Source organism: Diadema antillarum, unplaced genomic scaffold, assembly GCF_040938485.1.
Source record: "Diadema antillarum isolate AM-2024a unplaced genomic scaffold, OU_Dant_1.0 seq00000177_RagTag, whole genome shotgun sequence".
NCBI classification, from domain to species: domain Eukaryota; kingdom Metazoa; phylum Echinodermata; class Echinoidea; order Diadematoida; family Diadematidae; genus Diadema; species Diadema antillarum.
This window is the reverse complement of record NW_027271244.1, coordinates 533,853-561,299: the sequence shown is the minus strand read 5'-3', so window position 1 is coordinate 561,299 and position 27,447 is coordinate 533,853. Positions and strand designations below refer to the sequence as shown.

General features: G+C 38.9%; 1 long non-coding RNA gene across 1 annotated transcript in view; it reads right to left on the bottom strand.

Moving 5' to 3' along the window:
* Positions 1-610: 610 nt before the first annotated feature.
* The window catches only part of LOC139728393 (uncharacterized), a 65,678-nt gene continuing 38,841 nt past the window's right edge, over positions 611-27,447 (bottom strand). Inside the window, exon 3 of the long non-coding RNA XR_011710804.1 lies at positions 611-668. This is a non-coding gene — a long non-coding RNA (uncharacterized lncRNA). The remainder of the gene's footprint in view (positions 669-27,447) is intronic.

Below are 27,447 nucleotides of genomic sequence, written 5' to 3'. Positions count from 1 at the left end.
TTTATTGCATCAGTGTCTTGCTTGACGTATGTCACTGGTTTGCGATATTACATTTATTTCATTGCATCAGGTATAATAGCATTCCAGTAATACAGATTTGAATTGCTTGTATTCCCCTTGAATTGTTTTGTTTTGCTTTGCAAAAAAAAAAAAAGATCATCTGTTCATTATTGTCTCACGAAGCATTAAGTGTAGTAGCTGCTGGCATAGTGTATTTATGTACTGCGGATTTTATTACACTGTCATCTTGATACCATTGCAAATAAAAGAATGTGTAAACATTATCATCTTTTTCCATGTGAATCAACTTTGTCACTAGTCAGTGAAGACAAAAGCAAGCTACATTTGTCAAAATCAACTAATATCCAACTGGACCCAATGGAAGACCAGCTATTGCAGCTGAATATGGGCTATATCCAGCCATCATCTCAGATGGTAATGAAACAAACAAACAAACAAACAAACCCAGCATAGAAATGGTGAGAGCGGGAAAATTTCCACTCTTCCAACAGATCATTTAAAATAATCCTAAATGACAAGATAAATCAGAAAGTTCTAAGATTTCTTTCCACTACTTACCTCGGTCAGAGATCTACAGACTCTCAAAAATCCCAGATGAGGACAACCCTTCCAATGTCTCGTTTTCAACACCTCACTGATTTAATCACCTGCGGAAAATATACAACAAACAAAAGACAAAAACATGATGTAAGAGACTCAATGGCACAGTATACACTCCCATGTGATTTAAATGTAATAAAACTAGGTTGGGGTACAAAGGCATTGTAAATATTTAAAGCATTTCACAGTTGCAGCTAAAATGATTTATAAGGTAGTCTTGGATATTTGTTTCTTTGTCTTGTAGGTGGGTGGACAGTCTGGATCATCACCCAGATAGTGGAACAAATAAAGTGGGTGAAGATTGAAGATGAAGAAAATCAAATAAGAAGTTATTTTGCATTGTACAAAGCTGTTCTGTAGGTATCAATAGTTTTCTGCATGTTTAAACCATAAATGTCACAGGTAGTATTTCCTAAGAACGGAAATGTGCAAACAAAAACAAACTAAAGGCTAATCTTTCTTTCTTTACTGCAAAACCAGACTACAATGTATATTCCTGCTCAAGCCACTGATCATAATTCCTTATTTTTGTTAATTCCCTAAAGTTTACTAAAAGCATATGCCATGACATTGAAAGCTCAACATTTCATCAGATGTTAGTGCAGACTTTGGAAAAACTCTTTTTTTTTTAAATTTAACCACATAGTTGTAGAATAATCTTGACAACATTGTTGATAAGAGCAGACAAAATCCACTCCATTACCAAGCAATAATCAATACTGAAACATTGATTAATTACACTGAATTCTATTCTTATGGGACTACGAAGCAAAAAACACACAAACAGTGAGAGCAAAAATGCAGTTGCCCGGGCGACAATAATTACTCTGATTATGTTATTGATGGGGGAAAAATTCCCAGTATCCATCCCATCCCCGGAGGAGCGGTGGGCGAGGCTGGAATCACCATACATCTCCTCCTCTCCTCCCCCAACCCCCACCCCCCCCCCCCTCACTGCCCGATGGCGGATTAAACACAGCCAGCCAGTCCCACTTTCTGTCATCGAATGGTCTGATCACACAAGCCCCTCCACAACTCGTCGGGGCAGACTCCCGACCGGATTAGGACCTCAGACTAATAAGGCATGACGGCAGCTGCCTTCACATCGAACAGAAATGTCATGTTTTGGAAGGATCACGAAATAACACATGACACCCCCCTATTCGATGCTGTAACAAAATTAACTCTCTCAAAGTAGTACTGACAACACAAATGATCCACAGATTCTCTTGAAAGGCACGGCTGGGCTTACAAAGAGGGAAAATAAAGTTTTTCTCCCATATAACTATTTTATGCAAAAAAAAAAAAAGCTTGATAGTTGGAAATGGAAAAGAGAATTTGGTATCAAATGCTTGTTGATTCAGAAATGGAAAAGAGAATTTGGTATATTGCTTTGGAGACAGCATCATTATACAAGCACATGACAGACACTTAATTCTTCACATTGTTTTGTTCAAGTAGGCCTTATATTCATCTTGAATGAAAGCAAGAGATTGTTAAGCAGGGAGGGGGTTGAGGTGTGAGTTTTCTTCAATTTTGTATCCCTCTACAAATGAAATTTGTAAGATCACAACTGCTGATCTATAATTTCCCTACATGTTTGTTAAAATCATAGATCAGCAGTTGCGATCTCACAAATTTCATTTGTAGAGGGAGACAGAATTGTAGAAAACTCACACTTCTATATTCATCTTTTGTCTAGTTAAAAGTAGAACATATTGCCCAAATCATAGACATTGAAATCAAACTGAAATACATTTTTGTACCTTCCGTGTGTAGATTCAATCGACTGACAAAATAATCAACAGCCCCCCCCCCCCCAAAAAAAAGAGAAAACTGTACATTGCTAAACTCAATTTTCTTAGCCATTTATAGCCTTAAAAAATAAAATCAGATGTACGGAGAATCAATACTCAGCCAACAGCCAGATTGTTTTTGCATAATTATTCTCTTTGGTGCAGGAAATTGGCGCGGGAAGGAGAGAGATGGGTTGAAATAATTGGTGCGCATAGGAAACCACTCCATCTACTGCTGGCTGGCAAGCTGTCAGGCCACTTAATGCCATCGCTGCCACCAAGTCTGTGCACATATGGCACAGCTGATGAGGTTTGTGAAGCCAGCTGCAGTCTGTCATGAGTGTAGCTCCGAGCTGCCAGCATTCTACATTTGTTGGGTTTCTTTAGTTTGTTTGTTTGTGTGTATGTGTGTGTGTGTGTGTGTGTGTTATCTCTCTCTCCCATCTTCATCTGACTTCATTCAATGAATTTGCTTGAAAGAACAAAGAACAAACAACCACAGGGCAAATATTCAATTTCCATCTGCAATTGAACAGTAAATAGCAAACAAACAAAAAAATCCTTGGGATATAAATGAAAATTCATATGAGCAAAGCTGTGTCACACAATCATGCCAGTAATTGAGAGAAAACCAATTCATTGAACAATGTATAGAAGCAATCACAAGGATTATTTCTGTACATTGTGAATTCAATGAGCTGTAGATATGCTATTTTTTTTTTCGATGTTCATGTTTCAGTTTTCTTGCTAGTCACAGGGAACTGTAAAAGAGGAAACTTTCGCGGATCTTAGGCGACATGAAACCAGCGCAAAATTGAAAACAGACAATTTTTTTTTGCTTGAATGTTGTATGCGATGCTTTTTCTTATATTTTGATTCTGCAGAACTGAAAACATGTGAAATTTATCTCACCCAACCAAGTGTAATGATTTCCACTTTTACAGTCAGCTGAATAAGAGTGATAAACATAAACTTAAATAGAAAATATGCCAAGAACTTTCATGAGGGCACACCTCAAGCAAAAAAAGAAGAGAAAAATTGGCAAGAATTTTGGGATGGATTTGGCAAACCCAATGCATTGCAGAGTTTTACAAAAGGAGTCTCTTAATGTACACAAAGGATGTATTTAAACTACCCCTTGCCAATGTCTTCTTTTTTTACCCGTGATCAATAAATTTCCCATTCATTTTTGGAAAGTATTTCCTAGATTATCTTAAATGAAAATGGATACTGCCCACTGCACAATGCATTCGCTGGTACAGTTTGCAACTTTAAACAAATTATGCACAAACATGTTGTTTGTATATTTCTGACAGACATGTTCTTCTCCTTTTCCTTGTTTGGGTGTTTCATTTTTGTTTTGTGTTTTGGAAGTGGCATAAACAGATATGATTCTGAATAAAAGCTTATTACTGTCATTATTTCTCTTCATGGAGGCAAAATCTTTCTAGGTAAACTTAAACCACTCATATATATCTGGCTTATCACACTGAGGTAACATATCGGTAACAAAGCCTGCTGCATTTCACAATTTCTTTGCTCTTTTGATGAAATAAAAAAAAAAATATGGTGCATGGGCCATGCGGGTTATATTGCTCTGACGAAGCTTGACAAACAATGGAGCTTTGCAAGCCATCACTCAAAAGTTGGCGGACTGAGCCTGATCAATGTCTGACAGCCAAGAAACTGGGTTTAAAGTGATTGGAGGAGCATGAAGCCGCTGGATGGATGCACAGTGCCTTGGCGAGCTACCACCAGGTAAGGATCAGGTGGGGATGGGGGAGGGAGGAGGGGAGGGGCAATAAACAGACTATGGGAGGGGGTAGACCCTCTACAGCCCCCTTCAGTTAGAGTTATTGTGGAGAGTTTCTTTCTTATCCACAAGAAAACTGACAGAAATGAATGGTATGTGTATTCATGACAAATTAAACAGATTTTTGAAAAAGAAAAAGAAATAAACAAAGGAGAGAATGAGTGTTAATGGATTACACCCAATAGCAATATGACATTCATACCTTTTAGGGCATGTATTGCAGCCCCTTTGATGGTTAAAGAATACTGTACATTGTATATGCCATATACTTGGTGAATCTACAATTGTAATTTTTTGTGAATTGGGACTTCACGACAATTTCACGAGTGGTTAAATTCGCGATTGTGGAGTATAATACTGAACAGAGAAATGTATGTGTGCATGTCACATTAAAGTTGGGATGTGAGTATATAATTTACACTACTTTCGTGTGTTTTTAGATTCACTAATAGCACCCGAATTGTGAAATTCACGAAAATAAAAACCTCACAAAATATTTGGCGTATACAGTAAATGTGTGTGTGTATGTGTGTGTGTGTGCGTGTGAGGAAAAGACAGAAAGAGAAAGAGATTGATGGAGAAAGAGAGTGGATCTATTGAAGAATGCCTGAATGGGTAAGGTTTTTCTCTCCTCCTGGTGAAAAGCAGACCAACAAATATATTATATTATACAACACCTAATTAGAATGTAGCTATCCGATTGATCGATTGCCCATCACCTGACATTTAGTTAAAAGTTCCATCTCACGCTGTGGCTGTCAGCCGTGCAAGTTTATTTGAGCAAAAATGGATAACGCATGGCTGACGTCACCCATTTCCATTGACTCCTGTGTTAAACTCACGATTGACTTGAAGTTTTTGCTCCATCACACGGCTCTGAAGTCACAATTAACAAACATTTGCCGCGCACACTCAACAATTACAAATGCATACTTTTGTCGCTCATTTTTGTAAACAACTTCAACCGATCGGCTTTGCATACGTATGTACATGGTGACTTTGACTGTGCAGCTACTCATTTGTGTTTCATGGAAAATGGTTGCCATTTCTGTGCTACATTCAAGAATCTGTGTGGATCACATCTGTTGACGTTTGAGGTGTTGTATAAAACAAATAGTGTATGGTCTTTACTCATGCAATGGAACAAGATTTCGCACTTAGTGAAAGATGAGCCTCATTGAATAGAGTGCCTCTATCTTTTACCTCGTGCGAAATCTTGTACCATCACATTTGTGACCATTCACTATTTGTATACAACACTTTAAAAGAATCTAGCTATATGATTGGTCAATCGCTCATCACAACATGCAGTTAAATGTACCATTGCATACTCTGTCAGCCGTACAAATTTGTTTGAGCAAAAATGGACAGCGTACAGCTAACGTCACCAATTTCCATCTTACTCCCACACTAAACTCATGATCAACTTTTAATTTTTGTTCCATTCTGTTCCATCGCACAGCTCTGATGTCTCAATAAACAAACCTTTGCTGTACATGCTCAATCAGTTGCAAGTGCGCATTCAGTCACTCATTTTACTGTCAACTTCAACTGATCACTTTTGTGTACAACTGACTGTGACTGTGCCACTCATTTGCTTTTCAAGGTGAAAATGGTCGCCATTTCTGTACTAAATTCAAGAATCTGTTTGGACATCTGTTGAAGTCTGACGCGCTGTATAAAACATGATAGTGTATGGCCTTTACTCGTGCAATGGAACAAGATATTGCGCTCGTGACCATTCACTAGTTGTATGTATATCATCACATCCTGGTAGAGTCTTGCTGCATAGAGAGGACACTGCATGAAGCTGGTAATTGACATTCACATGCTGAATAGTAGAATCAATAATCTAAACAATTGAGGAAATGGGAAAAGCAATTGAAATTCTTTGGACTCTAAGTGACAGTGAAATGGGTTTAGGATTTCTATCACAAGAGAGGAATTCTCCTCTTTGTCAAAAGCCACTGTTCATTTCTCTCTCCCTAAATCCCTCATTCCCTCATCTCTCTCCCTCTCTTCCTCTCACTCCCTCCCCCTCTCCATTTCAAAAAAGCATAAAACCCAAACTTTGGTGCTACAGTAACACCACAGGTATACTAAAATCATCCTACATTAAAACTTTCTTTAAAGAGGCATCTCATTTTCCAAGAATGTTCTCAAAATAAACCTATTAAGACAACTCTTGCCCCATCACATATATTTGGATCTTTTCATAAAGTAAGCAATTTCACTTTTAAAAAAACAAACAAACTCATACCTGTACTTTTATCAGTGCCTCATATTTGATCCTTTATGATGTTTGTAATCTTAAAAGTTTTAAACTTTGATTATTGCTGTATAAGCTGTTAATTTCGCATGCAGATATTTTCTCGAATGAGGAGGTCATGGACATTTTGGCGAGATGTTGTTTTCATGAATTGACAGAAAACTGTCACAAGTGCACTATTACACCAGTACATGGGTCTGTTTTTCGCGTGTTGCTAAATTTGCAGTCCAACAGTGATTCGCAAAATTCACGAAGATTAAACCCTCACGAAAATAACAGCTAATACAGTAGCTTGAAGTTTTAAACTACAAGCTCATCATTGAAGATTGAAACTTTGAGCTAATCTTCAAGTTAAGGAACATTGTGTGAACGTAACTAATGATGGGCTAATATGAGATAAGCTGTAGCACCATGCCCCAGACATCTAAAAACTGCACTATTCAGCATTTACAAGCTGCATAAAAAGTTGAGGGGTGATGTATATCCAACTGATGAGATGAGACGTGTACTGTTGACTTCCTGTGTACTTCAGAAGAAAAGCAAAGGAGGGAAGTGGGGGAGAAACAAGCACTCAATCAAAGATTTCCAGATCCGAGCCATCTGCTCACAGATTCTTGATTTATCGGACAATTTCTATCTGGATTCAGATCCATTATGTGAGCGGAACTGGATGTGGAAGGAGGAGGTGGGGGGGGGGGGGAGGGAAAGGAGGATGAGGGGGAATTTTGCACTTGGAATGCTTTATCAATCACTCCAGGAAACAAATATTGGATTGCTCAATCAAGGATGCCTGAACAGCCATTTTAAGATTCTTGCGTTGGTTGGGAAGGAGGTTCTACGAGCCCGCCAGCCAGCCAGGCAGCCTCAGTCACTCGATGACGAAGGAGCAAAGCCAGAGTAACAGGATTTGTTGACGACTGAGTTAGAAAACGTGTTTGCACGAGGGTTTATATCGCATGGGCACCTCCACGCATTAGCTGTATGTCATGTTATTGTCTGAGCTTCTCAATGCAAAATAACATGCGGCTGCTAAAATGTCTGACGGGAATTACTCTGGAAAAAGATGCGAGCATCTCACGTCAGATAGTGCAGATCTTGTGCGAGTGTGTATGTGTGTGTGTTTAACCTATCCAATATTACTTGCTTTACCAGCAATGTCTCCGACAAATTATGTTCAACGTATGTCAATTGGTGTCACCAATAAGATCTCTTTACAATTTTTGTTGTTCCCAGAAGGAAACAAAGAATTTAAAAAAAAATATTCTTCAACACACTCAAATTGTACTGAAAGCGATTAGAGGACTGGTCTTGGAACCTATTTCCCCACACCACCTCTCAAGGTCCAATCCACTGTGTACAGAACCCACTGCATTACCATAAGCAAAGGTTTAAAATCTATTGAAAGGCACTAATGTAATAACAAGGCTGCCAGCACCTGAAGATCCAAAACAAACTGAAGCACAGAAAAAAGAAAAATACTTTTTTAAGGTAAAAAATAATTTTTTAGGGCAAAAATCACATTCTGGTGTAAAAAATAGGAAAAAGAAAAAATGCACATACCGTAGGCGGTCATCCAAACCGTTGTATATCCCAATTTTCCATCAAATTTTCGATTTTGAGATTTCCAGTCATTTCGATAGTGGACATTCCGTTATACATACTGTGAAATTTTTAGTTTCTAATTTCATGTAATTTTTGGTGTAATTATTATTTTTATAGAGCCTTGTCATTTCATTTTGTTCATTTCCCCAATGGTGCGCGTATTAAAAAACAATGATATGCCGTCCTCTCCTATATACAACGGTTTGGATGACCGCAAACACGGTGCGTGCGGTCACAAACCTTCGTATATCGCGCACATTGACTTGGCGCATAATAGAAGTGATATATGAAAGTTCGGTGACCACAAGTACTGTGCGCACGGTCAACAAAACTGTCGTATACATGGTAAATGACAACAGTCTTCACAAACCGAAAAAAAACATGCATGTCGCTCTCTTGCGATTTCTTGCATAATTCCTAACAATACAATTCAACAAAGACATCACATGTTAGAGTAAGAATTAAAGTCTGACGTGTTACAATAAGAAATAATTGGAAATGCCAGTAATAAAAGAGTGCCATAATGATTGAAAAATGGGTAAACTTCCACGCGATTATCTCGAAATGTCATTCTTGCGCGTAAATTGCATATACAACAGTTCTGATAAATGCTGACGATAATAAGCACACTAATTCAAATTTCCAGAAGAGCATATTTTCATTTAACAATTTTTGAAATTAATTGGAATAAGTTGAACAAGTCTTTGCTTAGGCTTTGTGGTGTCAAAAATAACTCTTACTGGAAAGATATGCTACAGTACATTAGTTAATCAGTCTAGTACTTGTTGCAATGAAGAAAAAAAAAAGTGATCTAAAAATTGTCACTGTTTTTCTTTTAATGCAAGAGCAATCTAATTTAATAATCCTTACCTGCACATCTGCAGTGATGTTTTATTCTAATTCTCATTCAAAGCAAACATGAGATTATTTGGGGTCACCAAAACTTCAAATTTAAAGATTTTGATGGTCCCAAAGGGCTACTAGAAAATAGATTTTAAAAAAAGTTAATGCCGCCCCCTCGATATATAAATATATACTACCGAAAACACAATTTCTTGATGTCACAAATCTCTGTTTCTCCTTTAACATCTCTTCTTAAAAAAAATAAGAAACCCCCTAAATTTCCTCCAAGGAAGCTAAGGAGCAAAATTTAAGGAGTATGGACCATTAACTCTGCAGAAATTGGTGACAAGTGAAATGTCTTTGGACGAAGCTTCCACTGTGTAAAAACAGCAAATATTTGTCCAGCCAATCGGGCGTAAACGGAAACACCCCAGCCGCAAGTGCGTAGTGTGCACTCCGCACTTCAGATTCCTGATCCACTCAAACATGAACTGAAAGACAGCGGATGACAGGACAGCGTTTTCCTCCTTTCTTAAATTTCGGCCGAGACTGCTACCTATGGTGTCCTCGTCACATCTTGTGACATATTACCCAACAAAAAAAAAGTTGTGAGCCCCTCCTTAAACAAACAAACAAGAAAAAAGGAAAAACAAAAGGCATAGCCTTTTTTCTTTCTGATAGATTATCAGAGCAAGCATAGAGTAATTGGAAAAGATGTTAACATAACCAAACATTAAATGTCAAGGAACAAGAATACATAACAACTTTAATAAGTGAAATGCATACACATTTCTTGACATGCGATGCTCATACACTTTTAACAATGCATGCAAGGAGGGATGTTACGGCTAAAACACTTACTTTGACATTACACAATCACTAAAACAAAAACAAAAAAAATCACAGGACTGCTTGAAATTAAACTTACAAGAAAATATAGATTTTAGTCTATCATATCCATCCTGCAGTAATGAAGGTCTATGGCATTCTGGTTCAGAATGAGAGCATATTCACACCCAGTATTTACAAATCTTACTATGTTGGCATATAAATCAAATGAGTGTGTGTGCATGTGTGTGTGTGTGTGTGTGTGTGTGTGCGTGTGTTTGTGTGTGTGTGTGAAGACAGAGAGAATAAAATGGATACATATATATATATATATATATATATATATATATGAGTATGTGTGTGTGTGTGTGTGTGTGTGTGTGTGTGTGTGTGTGTGTATACACTTGGTGCATAATGTACAATGTTTGTGTATAATGCAGTTTGTCTTTGTATAATGTTTTGATTTTGTTTCTGTGAACGTTTCTGTGTCTGTGATATGAAATTGAACGAAATTCGAAGACAGAATTATCCAAAAAATAAAAAATAAAAGATATATACTATTTTTCATCTGGTGCAACAAGAACATTATCTGCATAAAAATCTACTTAGTCTGTTTATCATTTTGCCAGCCGTGGGATGCACATTTGTTGGAGGGGAAAAAAAAAAAACCTTGCTTAAGTTTTACATCAGCTTTACACCCTCCCGACTGAATGTCTCGGATTTCTCTCTTCAATGTTTTAAATCCTTTACTTAGCCACATAAGCTCCTTAAATGTAATATACATGTAGATGTTGTGCCATGTTGAATATCGCCTACGGCCATGATAATCAGATAGAAGGACTTTCCGAAGCTGGATTTGAGCTAGGCCCAAGCACCAGGAGACAAACAGCCGCATCAATGTCGGCGAACAAAATCAACACTCAGATTCTCAGATTCTGAGCACAAACCTCAACTATATTGTCTCTATGGAGCATTTAATTACTTCAGTTCAGTTCAACCCCTTTCGACTTTTTTCAACTAAATGAACCTCAAAATAAAAGAACCTCAATGAAAAAAACAACAACAAAGAAACAAAAGAAGACTTGTTCTCATGACTACAACACAGCTCGAGTGCGTGTATTTCAATAAATAAAATCAGCAAATAATAAGCAAAATGTAGGAACCCACCAGCGCAATGCCTTAACTGTTAAATATGGAAAAAAGATAAACATATCTGCTTCAGTCATTTCACTATGTTCTATTATTGACAATCTAACAATTTTCACATCAAAATATAAATAAGGGTAATAAAAGAATAAAGAATACTAAGAAGAAATAGTCTATAGTTATGTGTAAACACAAAATATATGTTTCATTGTTTCTGAAGTAACAGGCGGAGGAGCCTTTATCAATAAGCAATTATCTAAAGTCATATTGATACCTCTGGTTCTCTCTCCAGCTCTCAAAGTCACGCAAGAATTTCACGCTTCTCAGAGATCTCTCATTCACGGGAATCGCATTACTCCAGTGCGTGCGACCGCTTCTTGTCCTTGCACTCCGATTACCATCTCGTGGTCTCGGCGGGTCGACCACTTGACTCCGTGGTTTCGACAGCAGACGTGACGGCGCAAGAACACACGCGATTAGCCCCCCGTCTGAGGTTTGTCGATTTGGGGGGGAAATATTTCTCCCTGGCAAGCGAATCCTTTAGGCCAAGTGCCTTGCTTTGATACGATCCACCCTTACCGCAAAGCATCGCATCCTGTGGACTCTACCTTGGTGCACGCTTGCTCAGTAAGCTTGCGGGGGGGGGGGGGGGGGGGAGATGTCTGTGACAAAATGATGCAATCCTTATCTTCTTATTGTACTCATCTGCCAATCATAGGCCCTACTGGCATTTCTTTAAGAATGACTGTGATTTCAGCAATTTTTGTGCAAAATCACAGTCAGATAGACAGTGTACTAAACAAGAGATGGGAGATCTGGGCATGGCTTCATGAAAGTTGTCAGCCCTGACAAGTTCTAAGTCTCTACGATTACCATGGTCACAGTCAGTGACCAGAACTTCTCAGCCAATCAAAACCAAGGGTTTTATAATACTGAAGTTGTCAGAGACTGACAACTTTCATGAAACAGTGCCCAGATCACCCCTAATTAAGTTTGGAGATCCGGGTCACCTGACAGGATCATGATTAGACCAGTCTCCAATTTTTATGCTAAGAGTTTTGAAGAAAGGTCTGGACTTGAAGGAATACATACCATTCATCATGCAAAGATGCTCAAAAGGGCATTGCTGGTGTTGCTTGCGTTGCTTGCGTTGCTGGCATCGCTGGCCGGAAGGACAACAATGAACTTTACACCTCTAGGCAGCTCAACTCCGCTGACAACATTGTTCTCACCCTGTGGGGGCTTTTAATGTGCGTGCATGATTTATTCCAGCATGTGAAGATATCATCCTAAGAGGATCCAAGCCATGTTCAGCTCCAATACAGACACCTGCCACACAGAATTGACTTGTATTCATGCTCTATAAGCAAAAAGTCTGAAGTCTCCCATTGATCTGTACGCAAATCTTTCTCCGCTAGATTTCCTCATTTTGCAGTTGCTAAATCATCAACCAGAAACATGGTTTTGATAACCTTTTCGTGCACAAACAAACAAGAGACTTGCGAGGTGATAACATCCTCCATATCCTCAAATTTCCATGTTTTCTATGAAAACATGTGAAACATGTGAAACTATACAATATCACAACTTCCTACTTTTGCACCCAAATTCATCAAATTTCAATCTCTCTTTTTATTTTTGGCCTTGATTTCACTTTGTTTATCACAGCCAACTTGATCATGGCTTGGAACTGCAAATTCTTAGGCAATATGCCCGTTGCACTGGAATGCAATAGCGAGAAATTATAGTAATTAGGGGGAAAAATGAACTGAAATTTGATCTAGAGGAAGATGAAGAGCAGCATGATTTCCTGGTAGACAGCATTGTTATACCTTCATTAGGAGTCCCCAGGATATATAGAGGAAAAGTTTGATTACTGCGTAAACACCACTTAACACCAGACGGAACAGCGAGGGTCAACACAGAAGAGTAGTAATTCAAACTTAATGACCATCAGCGGCGGCGCAGCACTCCTCGTTAAAGGTCAACATCTATTGTTTCTCGTTAGCTACCCACGAAGAGGTGAGGCTTTAATGTGCAAATTATCCCCCTCATCCGATCAGTTATGAAGGAGGAACTCGTCTACCGCGACATGGGGGCAGTCTTGAGATAGGTGCTGGGAAGCACACATATGGTCGGATGCTATTTTGTGGTAGCTGGTTGTGGGATGCTGCGGATTACTGGGATATGGAGGCTTGATCGGGCTCTTATTTGTTTCCTGGAAAATGTAACAAACTTTGAGAGCTTGATAATGTGATACTGAAAACACTTAAATTTCCAGCAAAATTGGTATGCCAAAGCCACAAACATGGAGGTGTTGTGGTCCTGTTGACTGTGGTTTATGTTAAAAATCAGTAGGTGCACAGTTCAAGCCCTGTCTTTGCACACATTAACAATATGTTTTGCCAGCACAGCTATTTCTCTTATTTGGGTTGTTGCTGTAGTATTAAACAACAATAATAGAAATTGCCGAGCGTTTCAAACACCTTAATAGCCGCGATCACACTGGCAATAGATCGCAAAGTTTAACCCGCTGAGGATGGACTGATTTTGCTACGCCACGCATTTCCCATAGATACCTGCCCGAGTATACTCGGGACTTGTCCTAAATGGGTTAAGATCGCAATCTTTCAGATTTTGAAGTTTTACCAGTGTTACCGCAAACTTCCCGCCAAACTTCTTGCGAAACTTTCCACTCCAACTAGGAATATTTCCCCTACCTCCGCCAAACTTCTCAATCTTTTGCCAGCGTGATCACTAGAAACTGAAACTTTGCGATCTCTGTCACGTGACCAGTCGACCACCTGTTTGCAGTACCTCTAAAGCACACGGTCATTGTGATGAACAGGAGTGTATTGTGACATAACAATCACCAGCTGTCAGACGGTGTACTCTTTCTTGCACAAGCGTACTAGTGACCCACACTTCTTGATCCAAAGATCGAGAAGTTTGGCTGCCTCTGTGACTAGACGACAAAAGATCTTGAAAACTCAGGCGCGGATCCAGGAATTCTGTAAAGGGCGGGGGACTCAAGTAACATTTCTGGTGCCACTTCCGGGTTTCATTTCATTTTTTCTTTTTATTTTTTTTTGTTTTAAACAAAAAAAAAATAAAGGGGGGGCATGTGCCGGTTGTGCCCCCCTCTGGATCCGCCAGTGAAGATTTCACGATCTTAAACTTCTTGATCTTTTGCCAATGAGACCGCGGCTATTGATACAGGTACCTTGGTACATGCATGAACCTGTTAAGTGGCAGGCTGGCCTGGAATCCACTCACAAAGTGAACGAGTGTCATGCAGGTTCAGGTTTGATTCAAGTGACTAGGGCAATAAAATGCATTAGCTAGAACATTCTACGAGCAACAGCATGATTTTGACTGTCCTCTGTCATTCATTTGAATAATTCATGTCATTGCAATGACCATCAATATTGCCAATATTAATATCAATAGTACCACTGTCATTATTATTCTTGATATCATCATTACTATTAAAATTATATTGGTAACTGTTTACATCATTATCACTAGATGTTTGTAGTTGTTTATGTAATAGAAAAAAATTCTATTGATGTAATCATTCTCATGATGGAATACATTTATGGTATGTCATGTATGACAGACATTTAACATGGCAACTGGGGAAATATCACTTCTCTCTTTCTATCAAATCCATCACCCCACCCCCTCCTTGCTTACGGCAATACTTCATGAAAAATGGATCTACATGATAAATAGCACAGGAACATCATGTTAGTGGGACATCGATTGTTATGTACCATCAGTTTACATTGCTCTAGTTGCACATGCAATTAACTGCTGTTCTTCTATACATCAGAACAACTTCTTCTTCTTCTTCTTCTTCTTTTTTGACCAACACTTTGGATCTGTGAATAAGGAGACATGAACATGAAATAAGAATATGAGGAAGGACATGTTAAAATTGGGATAAAATAAGAATAAAAGAAGGGCATTCACATTCAAGAAATGGCTACTGTGACAATGATAACATGACACCAGGTGTACAGTTGGGTGGGGGGAGGGGGGAGGGGTGGGAGGGGGGGGGGGGGGGGAGAGACCAATAAAAGCTCAGGGCTACCAACACTGGAAACTAGTTGAGAGTGAGACTCCCACAGGCCAATGCTATAATGTAGGAGTCAAAATGAGTGAGATCAATAGAAATGCATGCAAACGAAATAAAGTTTTAGAGTGAGAAAGGACCAAAATGAGTGAGTCTCACACTCAATGCGTGAGAGTTGGCAGCCCTGAAAGCTGATGTTAGAAACGTGTCACAGTTTCTTCCTGTACCCTGCTACCCAATTAGTTAGGATGCCATGGAAGTTTCGAATGCACCGAGTCGTTAAATTCAGTAAACATGTTTGCTGATGATAAGGAGGAGGTATGGGCATGGCTGAATGGCAGGTTGGCTGTAGCACCACAGGTGTTTACAACCCCCACAGTCCAGCCCCCTGAGGCCACACATGCATCTCTAAATAGACGGGTACTTACTGATGCAGCTTCCATCCAGAGTAGATGTGAAATTGGTATTGACTCGCCCAAAGCAACTTTATACAAACCATTTTTCCTCTGTTAAATGGTGATCTTCCACGAAAAATCTACAGAAAATGTAATTAGCAGACTATCAATATTCCATCCCTTCTGATTTCTCATACAAAATTCATACTTTGACCTATCCAAGAGAGGCTTTCTGTGCAGGATGGCACGGATGTGCTATGGTCCAGAGGATTGTCAATTGCATTTCGACGAAAAGATTTAAAGTTCAAGAGTTCAAAGTTCAATGCCAAGGCATTTGAGTCTGTGGGGACAAGATACTACCCCCCCCCCCCCCCACACACACACACACACCCCTCTACCCAGTCTACCCAGGGGTAAAAATTTAGGTACCTTGGCTTGAAGTTGACTCTTATTGTAGTTAATTTTAGCATGCGCATGCCATACAATGGAACCCTTCACAGAGAAAGGGGTTAATGCACTCTACGGATAGGTTTCATTTCAGCAATTGAGTAACAATAATGTCATCTGTAGAGTGCTTTGCGCACTATCCAACACAAAGGAGTGGTTCAAGCCCAACTGTTTTATAGATATTACCAAAAAAAAAAAGACTTTTCACTGACATTTTCTCTCTGTCGTAACTTTATCATTTTCCTGTTGTCTCAACTTGCCGATCTATGTAGGTACTTGCTTTCAACGTACCTCCCCTCATAACCCTCTTTCTCTATCTATATAATCTATTTTTCTTCTTTCATTATATCTTTCCTTGGTGTCTCAGGATCTATCTTAACTTTCACTTCCAATATTGAATGTGTAAGACTATCTATTGTTTTAAAGCAGTAATGGGAGAAATACAAGGCAAAAAGGCAAAAACTAAAAACTAACAGTGATATAGAAAGCATTAACACATCAACATTTTGTGGGAAAATGCCTGTAAAACCATGACTGGAAAATGCTCCCTGCATCACGCATTTCGCCACTATTGTGAATATGAAGTCATGTTTGTCATATCAGTGTAACAAAAGGTATGAGATTACAAAAAAACTGTTCCTCTATAATATCATATGATATGCAATATTATGCCTGTACACCTTCAAACTGACTCAATAGCTGCAGTCACATTGGCAAAAGATAAAGAAGTTTAAGATAGCAAAGTCTTCGCGATCTTTGGTCATCCGTTCACACTGGCTGCCAAACTTCTAGATCTTTGGATCGAGAAGTTTTGGTCACGAGTGTGCATGCGTAAGGAAGAAGAAAGAGTACGACGTGCGATGGCTAGTGATTGTGATGCAACAATAAACACCAGCACAGCACAATAGCTGTGTGCTTCTGAGGCACTGCCTGAAGACAGGTGGTGGACTGGTCACGTGACAAACTTTGCAAAGTTTCAGTTTCTGAAGTGTTCACACTGGCAAAAGATTGAGAAGTTTGGGGAAATATCCCTAGTTTGAGAGGGAAATTTAAGCGAGAAATTTTGCAAGAAGTTTTGCAGGGAGTTTGCATTCACACTGGCAAAAGAATGAGACCTTACAAATCACATTCTTCAAATTCTCAATCTTTTGACAGTGTGATCGTGGCTTTTCTCATCTGTTGAAACAACATTGACATTTATTCTTTGAAAAAGAATAAAATTATATAAATCATTGAATGCGCTTCTGTCATATTTACAAAAGACAGCATCTTACCTGAAGCTATGAAATTACAAGTTTGGTTTTTGTTGTTGCTTTACATGCACTACACACTCTATGCTGTCAATGTTCATTCCTTTCACAGCAACAAAAGCCCACTTTCAAACAGGGAAGAGCACAGCAAATTTATATTTTGCAGACAGGATGTTCTTTGAATTTGCACGCATTCATTAATGCATCTGCCTACACATTATACATATATCACTACCTCAATGCCCTGGGCTTGGTTTTCAATGTCAACAACAGGCTGATTCTAAGGTTGAATTTCTGGAATGCAAATGAACAGTCTCATCTATACACACAATACTTTTTTTTCCTGTTTTAGTTTCTGCTCCTTATGTACCTGATGGACAAAAATAAATGAGTAAGTGGGGACATTCCTATTGATTGAGAAAGCCAATAGTGATTGTAACCTTCACTGCATGCAGCTGTTTTTCCCCATCTGTCATTCATAGATTTATTGATTTCAAATTACGGCATTGATGCTTTTGAAGTGGATCAGCAGTGTGTGTGTGTGTGTATGTATGTGTGTGTGTGTGTGTGTGTGTGTGTGTGTGTGTGTGTGTGTGTGTGTGTTAGTGCATGTATGACAGAGAGAGAGAGAGAGCAAGGGAAAAAGGGAGAGAGAGAGAAGGAAAGAGATGCTTTCTTTCAATAGCTAGGGTTGTAAAAACATCAATAAGTGAAGCCTAGTGAATGGGAAAAACACAAAATTTGTTGCTTTAGTGACTGTAGTTTAAAGGTCTTGTTTACCTTTGGGGACAGTGATTTTAAAAATTTTCAAGATATGACATTTAATGCATAATGTGTAGGTATGTTGTACTACAAAACATCGTATCATATAAAATTTTCGCGATAAAGCCTAAATTATAAGGAGATATCTGTATTTTTCTAAATAAACCATAACTGTAGACAGTTTAGTCTGGAAACATTTTTATTATAACTATTGTTCATATTTTGTATATATTTAACAATACTTAACATAAATTTTACCAATTCAAATTTTTACAGGGGTTGTCTCTTTCCCTAACTCATATTTTAGAACTATTTTAAAGCACTATTGCTGGGTTTTTGTTTCATCTGCAAATAGTAAATTAGGCCTTTAAGTTTAACATCTTCTCCTCACTCTCTCTTTCTCTCTCTTAGGCCAAAAAAAAAAAAATTGTTGCATTGGCGTAACCCGCCCGACCCTAAAAATTCCGCCGACCCCATGTTTTTTCATTATTTTTTTTTGCTATCGATATCAAATATCTTGTTGATTGCGATTGCGATCGCACAAACCCGGAAGTGGAAACGGCTCTGGGGATATCGGATGTACGAGGGAGAGATCTAGCGCCTCGCATAAGCCTTCCTTGATCAGTACGTCATCTGTTTCCAACACGGACACGTACTCTAACAAGATTTATTCAGTGTATACGTAGCATTCAGACTGCGATGTATTGTGCACAGTTTTGCCATAGGTTTCTTGTGTGGAGAACTTACACGAATCTGTATATGTGGGACTGTAATAGAGATCGCCGTGTGCGATGAAAAGATCATACATATGGGTCAATTTGCATCTATCTTATCTAAGTCAAAATAGTAAAATATGAAGTGAAAACATTCAGGATAGGTATTTCAACATCTTTAAATTCTGTGAAGGGGTATAATTCCAGTAATATCGGCCTCATAAATGATTTGTAGAATAGATGAACACAGCACATTCGGTGCAGCAGTTGTAACTGTTTACTGAGCTGAGCACGAGTTTTACACGTAAAAATGCAGGTAGCAAAAAAAAAAAAAAAAAAAAATCCGCCCGACCGACCCTATTTGAAAATCTCATGTTACGCCAATGCAACAATTTTTTTTTTTTGGCCTTACTGTCTATGCACCTGATGCCAATGCATTATCAATGAATTCATCCGTGTACTGTAAAAGCGGAAATTGTAGCGCAACTAATTTTTTCACGTTGGGCTGGGTAAAATGAATTCTGTATGTTTTTAATGCTGCAGAATACAAATCAGTAGAACGTAAGACAAGCCAAAACTTTTATATGCTTTCATTTTCGTGTTAGCTTCAAGTCATGCAAAATACCATTCTATGCTCATGTCTGCATGTTTTCAGGTGGATCTGAACAGATTTGGACCCTGATATGTTTCTCCATATCTCAATGTCTGTGTACAAGAACTTGGAAGGAGGATTAAGACCTATAAGTTTGTATTACCCCATTTATATCACAATTCCGATGTCCTAATATTGTGGGCTTTTTTACCTTACCTTACAATTATATCACATAACTGCCATTTTTTTTTCTTTTTCTTTTTTGATGGTGGGGGTGCAAGGTAACATATTGCAGACAGGGCGAGATCATAAACTCTACAGTGATGGAAATTGTTGTTAGCAGTCTCCATAAAGATGTCATATTAAGAACTAATGAAGGATGACGGTAGGCCAACCATAACTTGGGTTAAATGGATGGAGTAGTAAGATGATTCGCTTGGCAGCCTCAAAAAATTTGCTGAGCATATTCATCAGTTTGTCAATTTGGGAAAATATTATGGATATCAATGATAGATATGAGATTAATCCATATCAGACAGTCATTATCATCCAAAGACTGTTCTTTAACAATCAAGATACTGAAGACCCCTTATCCCCCCCCCCCCAAAAAAAAAAAAAGAAAAATAATCATGGCAAATGGAAGAAATGACAGCACAACAGAGCCAATACTCAGGAGAAAGCTGAAAGCCAAACGGGTACAGACAAATATATCAGATGCATTTTAAATTGCATTATTGCAAGCTTTTTTTCTCTCTCTAGATCTATCTCTTTAGTCCCCAGGGGCCATGTTAAAAAGGAATGTTACTACTACTGATGTGCTTTGTGATACACTTTCACATTGCATGCTCCCATGCATCAGAGCACCACAAGCCTCTTGCCATTGAAAACCACCATAGTTTAGTGTCCTTCTAGTCCTGTGCCACTTAAGTCAATTAAGTCCATTTAATGTCCTCATAAATCATTTTCATCAATGCAACTCTTCACTGAAACTTGACATTGACTCATATTCTGCATGATGATATACTTTCACACACTAAATGTCTCACGAGTACATTCTGTGAATTTTGACCCGAAAGACCATTTTGTGAGTGGTTGAATTCAGGACTGAGAACAACAATGAGAGACAAATATTGTATACGCCGATATATTTCATGAGGTTATTATTTTGGCGAATTTCACGAGTCAGGTGCTATTCATGAACATGCAAAAATATTGACTCTGATCCCAATATGAATGTGACATGCACGCATGCATATTTCTGTTCACTTGCAAAATCGTCGGTAAGTCCGTATTTGTGAAAAGTTAGACTTGCTAAATATATGACTTATACAGTACCACACATCAAGACATGAAATAGCCCTTTCCTTCTTGGGACACAGATATACATTGTATTTGTGATGATATGGGAGAAAATATTTTGTGTGTTATTAATTTTGCGAATATCAGTAGAGTCACAAAATATTAGCAAAATTAAAATGCTGCAAAATACACTGCATATGCAGTAGTAATATACCAGTGGGACATTATTCATACTGTAGCTCTCGGTGCAATGTATGTTACTTGTAGACTTTTATCCCTTTGCTTATTGGTGATCTTGTACAAAGTTTATGGGGATTGTTTTACAGTGAAGAGGGCAAGCATTCAGTCATGCCTACCAAATATGCCTGACTCACGTGACACAATTTTCTCTCTATACATCATACTTGCACTGTGTTTATCAAAGAGTACACAAGGATTTCCTTGCAGTCTGATTGGTTGCAAGCCAAATGTGTTATTTTTACTGATAAAATTACTTCATTGCAACTGACTGACAAATTGCCCTTCAACACTATAAATAAGCACTGTTTACTCAGTGTCTTATTAGCAGCTTTGATAAAAACACTGAATAATTGGTATTTATCTACATTGATGAAGGCAACTTGTCAATCAGTTGTGATAAAAACAGCTCGACACAAGAATTATTATTATTTTTTTTAAATCACTACTTCATGCCTTAAGTAAAGACTGTCACAAATAAAGTGAAACTTTCTGGTATCTGGTTAGTTTCACATGCTGGCGAATTTGGTGTCATGCACACGACAATATTTTTGTCTCAAAATGCTCGCTGCTTCTACGATTTGTACTTACAAGTCTCATACAGAACAAGATGGTGCACGGGTTTAATTTGTGCGATGGTGGAACTGTATGCATTGTATGGTAACTTCGCCATGGTCTAAAACACACTCCATCACACTCTGTGTGTTTAAACTGAGTTATCTTGTGCATGCAATCCCACAAGGCACTCTTGAACCAGGGCATTGTCTGATTGCTGTATTCCACTGCAACCTGCATGTGCCCTCACTTCCGCCCCACCCCCACCTCCAAGAAATCGTGCTTCTGCCCATATACTACGCGATAAACCACACTCTGCAATGCACACAAACGCTCCCAGCAATCAGCGGGAATGTTTAGGGTAATGATTATTCATAGCAGTCCAAATATTTGAAATGAGATGTGCAAATGAAATCTCTCGTTCAGAGGAACATACTGTGCCCTGGCTGCAGCGCTGCCGTCATTGTATTCCCTAAACCTGCACGACATCGAGGACCAAGATGAACGATTGTTTGAAATGGCTCCTTCATCAGATTGTCTCAATCTTCTCCTGCCCTTCACAAGAAAATCTGCATGAGAGGAACTTGCTCAAAATATTCATAAAGTCTTCTCAACTTTTTGCTTGTTTATTGAATATGACTAAAGCACCCCTTTCTCACACAACCACTTTTCTCTGGCACTTTTGGTTTCTCTCAAAGTCAAAAAATGAGAAAGGCGTCCAAATTTAAGATCACCATAAAGTCAGATTTGTCGAGTAACACCTAAAAAAAAATTAAATGAAAATACAGTTTCCATTATCTCCACAATCTAGACTTATGTGCAGCATGAAGGATTGACGGCACTCATCATTGACAAAAATCAATTGCCTTCCCCTAAAGACTGAAGTTCAATGGGTATATTAGGAACAATTCTTGATTATTACATCACGGTTTGCTGGATAGCAATAAGATGCTAACCCTACTCAAGACCACTGTGATTGAGCCATACTGTATCTTTTTGTCCACATTGACAAGAATGGGTGTTTTGTTTTGTTTTTGGCCACATGATTTCTTTTTTCAAACACAATAGTATTCTTTCATGTCAATGATGCATGGCTTTGCTAAGAGGCAGCTTGACAACAGAGCATAGGATAAACAATTGACAAAGAAAAAAATAAAACATGCAAATTTTCAAAGTCCATGAAATTGATTGTTTTGTGCTCTTCTAGCAAAAGTCTTTTGGACCACGTGTCCACAAGCGGCAAATACTCGAGACTCTCAGATGCCGCCTCGAAAGAAAACATCTTTGATCCTGCGAAACACGGTCGTCTGCTCAGGGAGATCCATCAAAATAGGATGCCACATGCGTATTCTCTTCCGTTTTGCCCAAGTTTCTGACTGGGGCATTCTGGGCTGCCAGATGAGAGAGTAGGAGCAGAGGACGATGGTTCCGAGGCAGGGGTGTAATACTATCACCAAACACGATGTTTCATCCCCGCGGATAGATTGCCCTCTAAGTTGCAGCATCTTTTGGGCACACATAATGCAATGCTGAACTATCAGAGTTTTTAAACAAAAAGGAGGCTGATGGAAAGCCTAGATTTGCGAGTGGTGGAAATGTTAGAAAGTTCACTTCGAAGGCACGACCACGACCACAACCCCATGCTAGCATCTCTTGGACACAAAAAAAGAAGAAGAAGAAGAGGAAGAAGAAGCTGGGAAAAGGAAGTATTTTGGAGAGGACTGCTCCTGACTTTTTCCGGATTTCAAGGAGCTGCAAACAATCGTAGAATAAGAGATCTGAAGAGCCCCTGAACGGCTTGGCAAATACGTCCTTCAAATATGTGAAGTGAGGAGAACTCACTCGAAGAAATGCGTGATGTCCATCAAACAGATGCAAACCCTGCACATGGCGGTTTCTTCCAACATGGTCATGAATAGCATGAACCATCCTGAATTCATTAAAGTGTGGAATATTGACATACCATACACCCAATCTTCACAGCCTCTGTGCTCTTCTAACTATTAACATTCTTATTAGGATGTCAACACGGACTCCATTTTGTCACTGCTCTCCAGCCAAGAGGTGTAGATTCAAGCCCGAGCTGGGCATCACATGAAATGTTCAAGAACAACAACAAGTGGGAACCAATTTCCATAATGAGCACAGGTTAACATCACTTCATGTCCGCAGGGTGTTCCATATTTAATATCCCACTCAAAGTAATAGCTGCTAACCGGCGTACATTTGAATGTGTGTCCTGCTTGAGCAGCTGAAATGTGTAATTGTAACAGAGACCATGGGCATGGTGTCTGATGTTTAGAGCTGAGCTTGTTTCACCTCGGGCGGTTAACTTTATATCATAGCGAGCGCAAACACTACTTTACATTTAGGGAAGATCAAATAGTCAGTTGCCATGTCTATAAAGAGCCCTTCAGTGCATGATGCTCCCCAAAACAGGGCAGTAAATACACAAGCACAAAAGATTGGGTATCGCTGACACATTAATTTGAATCAAAAGAGAGAAACATGACAAAGAAGTATCACAAACATTATAAGAGCTAAAGTTAAAAAAGATTGATGTTACCGTACACATCATGAACAATGAAAGATTTGTATGAAGGTAAATCTCCAGAGTCAGAATGATTGGTAAATGTACATCTACCTTGGACGACTTGTTATTCTTCCACGAAATGACACTATGCCCAATTCCCTGATCAAATTTCGTCAATCTCGCACATACAATTCCCTTTGCCTCAGACCATATTCAACCCAATATAGTGCAATTAATGCAGTATTTTCTGGTAATAACCATTCGAAGGCATACATCTGATACCACGATGACTGTTTGGTGGAGTCGTCTTTCGAACAGTCAAACTTTCTTCTAGAATGACAATGACAATATCTTTGAGTACAATTATTAAATCTGTGACCAAAATCATCACAAGGCAGGCACATACCTTTGCTTTGTATCATATATCTCTGTGGACTAATACAATGCTCATATTCCATGGTTATACATGCGTTCTCCTTAACCCGTTGAGGACGAGTCCCGAGTATACTCGGGCAGATGTTTATGGGAAATGCGTGCTGTAGCAAAATCAAACCGTCCTCAACGGGTTAATAAAAAAAGACATGATATCCACTGCACAATGATACCATGCTGAAGATCCTTGATCAAACTCATCGTCAGAATATCCGGATTCCATTGTCGAAGACTGCCGAATGCTATGCAATGACGCAGTGCTTAAAATTTCCTCCATCAAAATCATTTTCAAACATGTATCTCCCGTCGCAAAAGATGCAGCATGCCCTTTTATGCCATGATACGTCACCAAAACCAAAAAAAAAAAAACCCTCCTCAATCAAAATCGTCCTTGTCAAACATACAGCTTCATATTCGCCAAAGATGCGACATCCTTTTGTGCCATACAATGGCAAATGTCCTTGCCGCAAGGCCAGTCTGACAAACTAGGGAGAGAAAAGACAAAAAGATGGATAGAAAGAAAGCAAAAAAAAAAGAAGGAAAAAGGCAGACATAATAGTATTGACAAAGCACTTTCATCTGTGCATCCCAAGAGCAACGTCATATTTCACTCACATTGGAACAAGTCCAAAGATGCAGCCGCTGAGTCCTCATCCAGACATGAAGTGGATGAGCCCCTGACAGGGACTTTTTGCTCACAAACTAAACCACAGCTTTGACAGGCCTTAAAAAAATGAAGAAAAATCAAAATCTGTCCCCAACAGAAGAATATGACATCATGCAGAAAAACAAAAATTAATGCTTTCTCTTTCAAAGTGGGGTAACATTCATGAATAGCATGAACACAATCACTTCCTCATTGTGAAAGAATAATTCCTAAATTTGTTTTAAAATATGCTTTTATACCACTCTTAATGTAAAGTCTTGTATTCTTTGTATTTAACAACTTATGAACCATGCATCTTATTTCGCATGTAGACCTTTCAAAAATGCTGCAGATATCAAGCCAAATGCACTGAAATACAATCTCAATATCAAGGACAACTATATGTATACTGTCCCTGAACTAACACCAGATATCACATCACTGTTCTTGTGCTGTCGTGTTGCACGACATTCTTCAAATATTGTGATTACAGAAAGGACTTCTCTGCACAACAGCCTTGGTGTGGTGAAATCCCTGTGGCCACACACATAATACGTTGACTTGATAGGGTTCCGGTCAAATTGCATTTTACCACAGAACGGCCAAACATCGTGATATTTTCCACAGCAACAAGAGAATCATGTTCACACTGCACAAACAAACACACACACACATACACACACCTTCCCTCCTTTCACTTCCAATAAACAAATTTAAGAGATTAGATACCCAGACACCGCTGGGCGAACAGAAACACCTGACGTCAGAGAGACATTGTGCCTAAATTTGTCAACTTGAACGCCAGAGGTGTATAGGGGCTTATCCTGTCTTCTGTGATGTCTATCAGAACACCCGTCAAAGAATGTGGTATAGGGAATAACTGAGTAGGGCTGCCAACCTCTGCACATCAAAAAGAAAAAAAAAAATCATGCTGAAGAACAGCCACAACTGATGTATACATCTACATATATCAGGGATGTGAGAATAATTGCAGAAAAAAGGCTGACAAAATCTGAAACTTATGACAACAAAGGTCTGAAGTGCATTAAATTGTGAACATCATAATGCATATGAACAGCAAAAAAAGTCTGAAGAGTGGGTTCTGAGCGGAGCAAAAACTAACACTCTAAAATCACATTAAACTCTGAACTGAAACATCCCTCATAATACCAGACATATATCAAAGGAGGAAAACGAACAAATCTTTGTAAAAACAAAACGAGAAAAGGCTTTCTGATATACCAAAATTTGAGAAAAAATGTCTTTTCATTTCAAAACAAAACTTGAAGTTTTAAATGAAGAGATAAAGAACACACTCAGTATCATTAAACCATACTTCTTGTTGGCAGCTCTGAGGGATTGGAGAACAAACCAAAATGGCACATGGGAGAAGTGGGGGAGTGAAATTTGAAAGACAAGGATTTTTTAGAAAGCCGATGTTGAAAACATCTGTTACATTCTTTTTCATGCCTGCATTGTGAATGCGACCGTGAACTTGATGTGACAGCACGTCACGGAGACATTAAGGCTCGCTCCCTACTTAAGCATCGGGAGAGGGGGTCGACTCTTTGCAACCAAATTGTAGACTCCTCATCGTTATTTGGCAAAATTTCACTCACTGGTTAAAAGCAAATAGACAAAGACAGCACAGTCGTCAGGTAACAATAACAAGGCCTTAGAGGCACAAGGTTTGTCACACATCATGCATGCAAACATTTATATGTACATGAATTAGCATGTGTAAGATGTGTACATGTTTATGTGCATGCATATGTTTTGATTACTAAAAAACCTGAAATTTTCATGTGCATTTTAATTTCGGGAATTTTGCGAGAGCCAAGATTCATAAAACTTAAATGCATGCGAAAGTTCTTGCCTACACTATATGCATTGAATGCCAGTGGCAATGCGCGAAAATGTCATGCTGAGAATATTTCTGATTTTACGGTATACACTGACATATATATAAACATATGTTTGTACATGTACACACACATACAAATATATATAATACTAAAACATTCCATGGATCAGAAACAATTACGTTTTCCACACCTCTCCGTATACAGCAGCAACATAACAAATGATTTATTTGTTTAGGCCAACTGTGAAAAATCTGTATATATCAACACATTCTAAATATTATACATAGTTACGAGATCACAAGCTGAAAGCAGATCAAGACAACTGTGTTCTCTCTAGCACATATCATTGCCTGGCAGTGTAAACGTGATGCCCTGACTTGTGGGCATTTGTCAGACGGCCTTGTTCAGTGGTTGCCCATGAGTGTCCACTCGTGTCCGCAATTATCAAGAGATGCCAGTCGGCCGTGGAGTCATCAGACCGACCCATCATCATCATCATCATCATCATCATCATCGTCCTCAGCAATCGGGCAGGGAGAGCTGAGGATCGTGCCGAGCAAGCTAGTTGCCCTGCCTTGCTCGCCACAGGAAGAAGAGACCGCCCATGTGTGACGGCGTCTTATTCACACACTTGCCTTCAGAGAAGGCTGGGGGACTGCACGGTACGATGATGCTTGTGATGGACCCTTAACAAGATACTTGTCATTTGAAGAGCAGACTGGGGA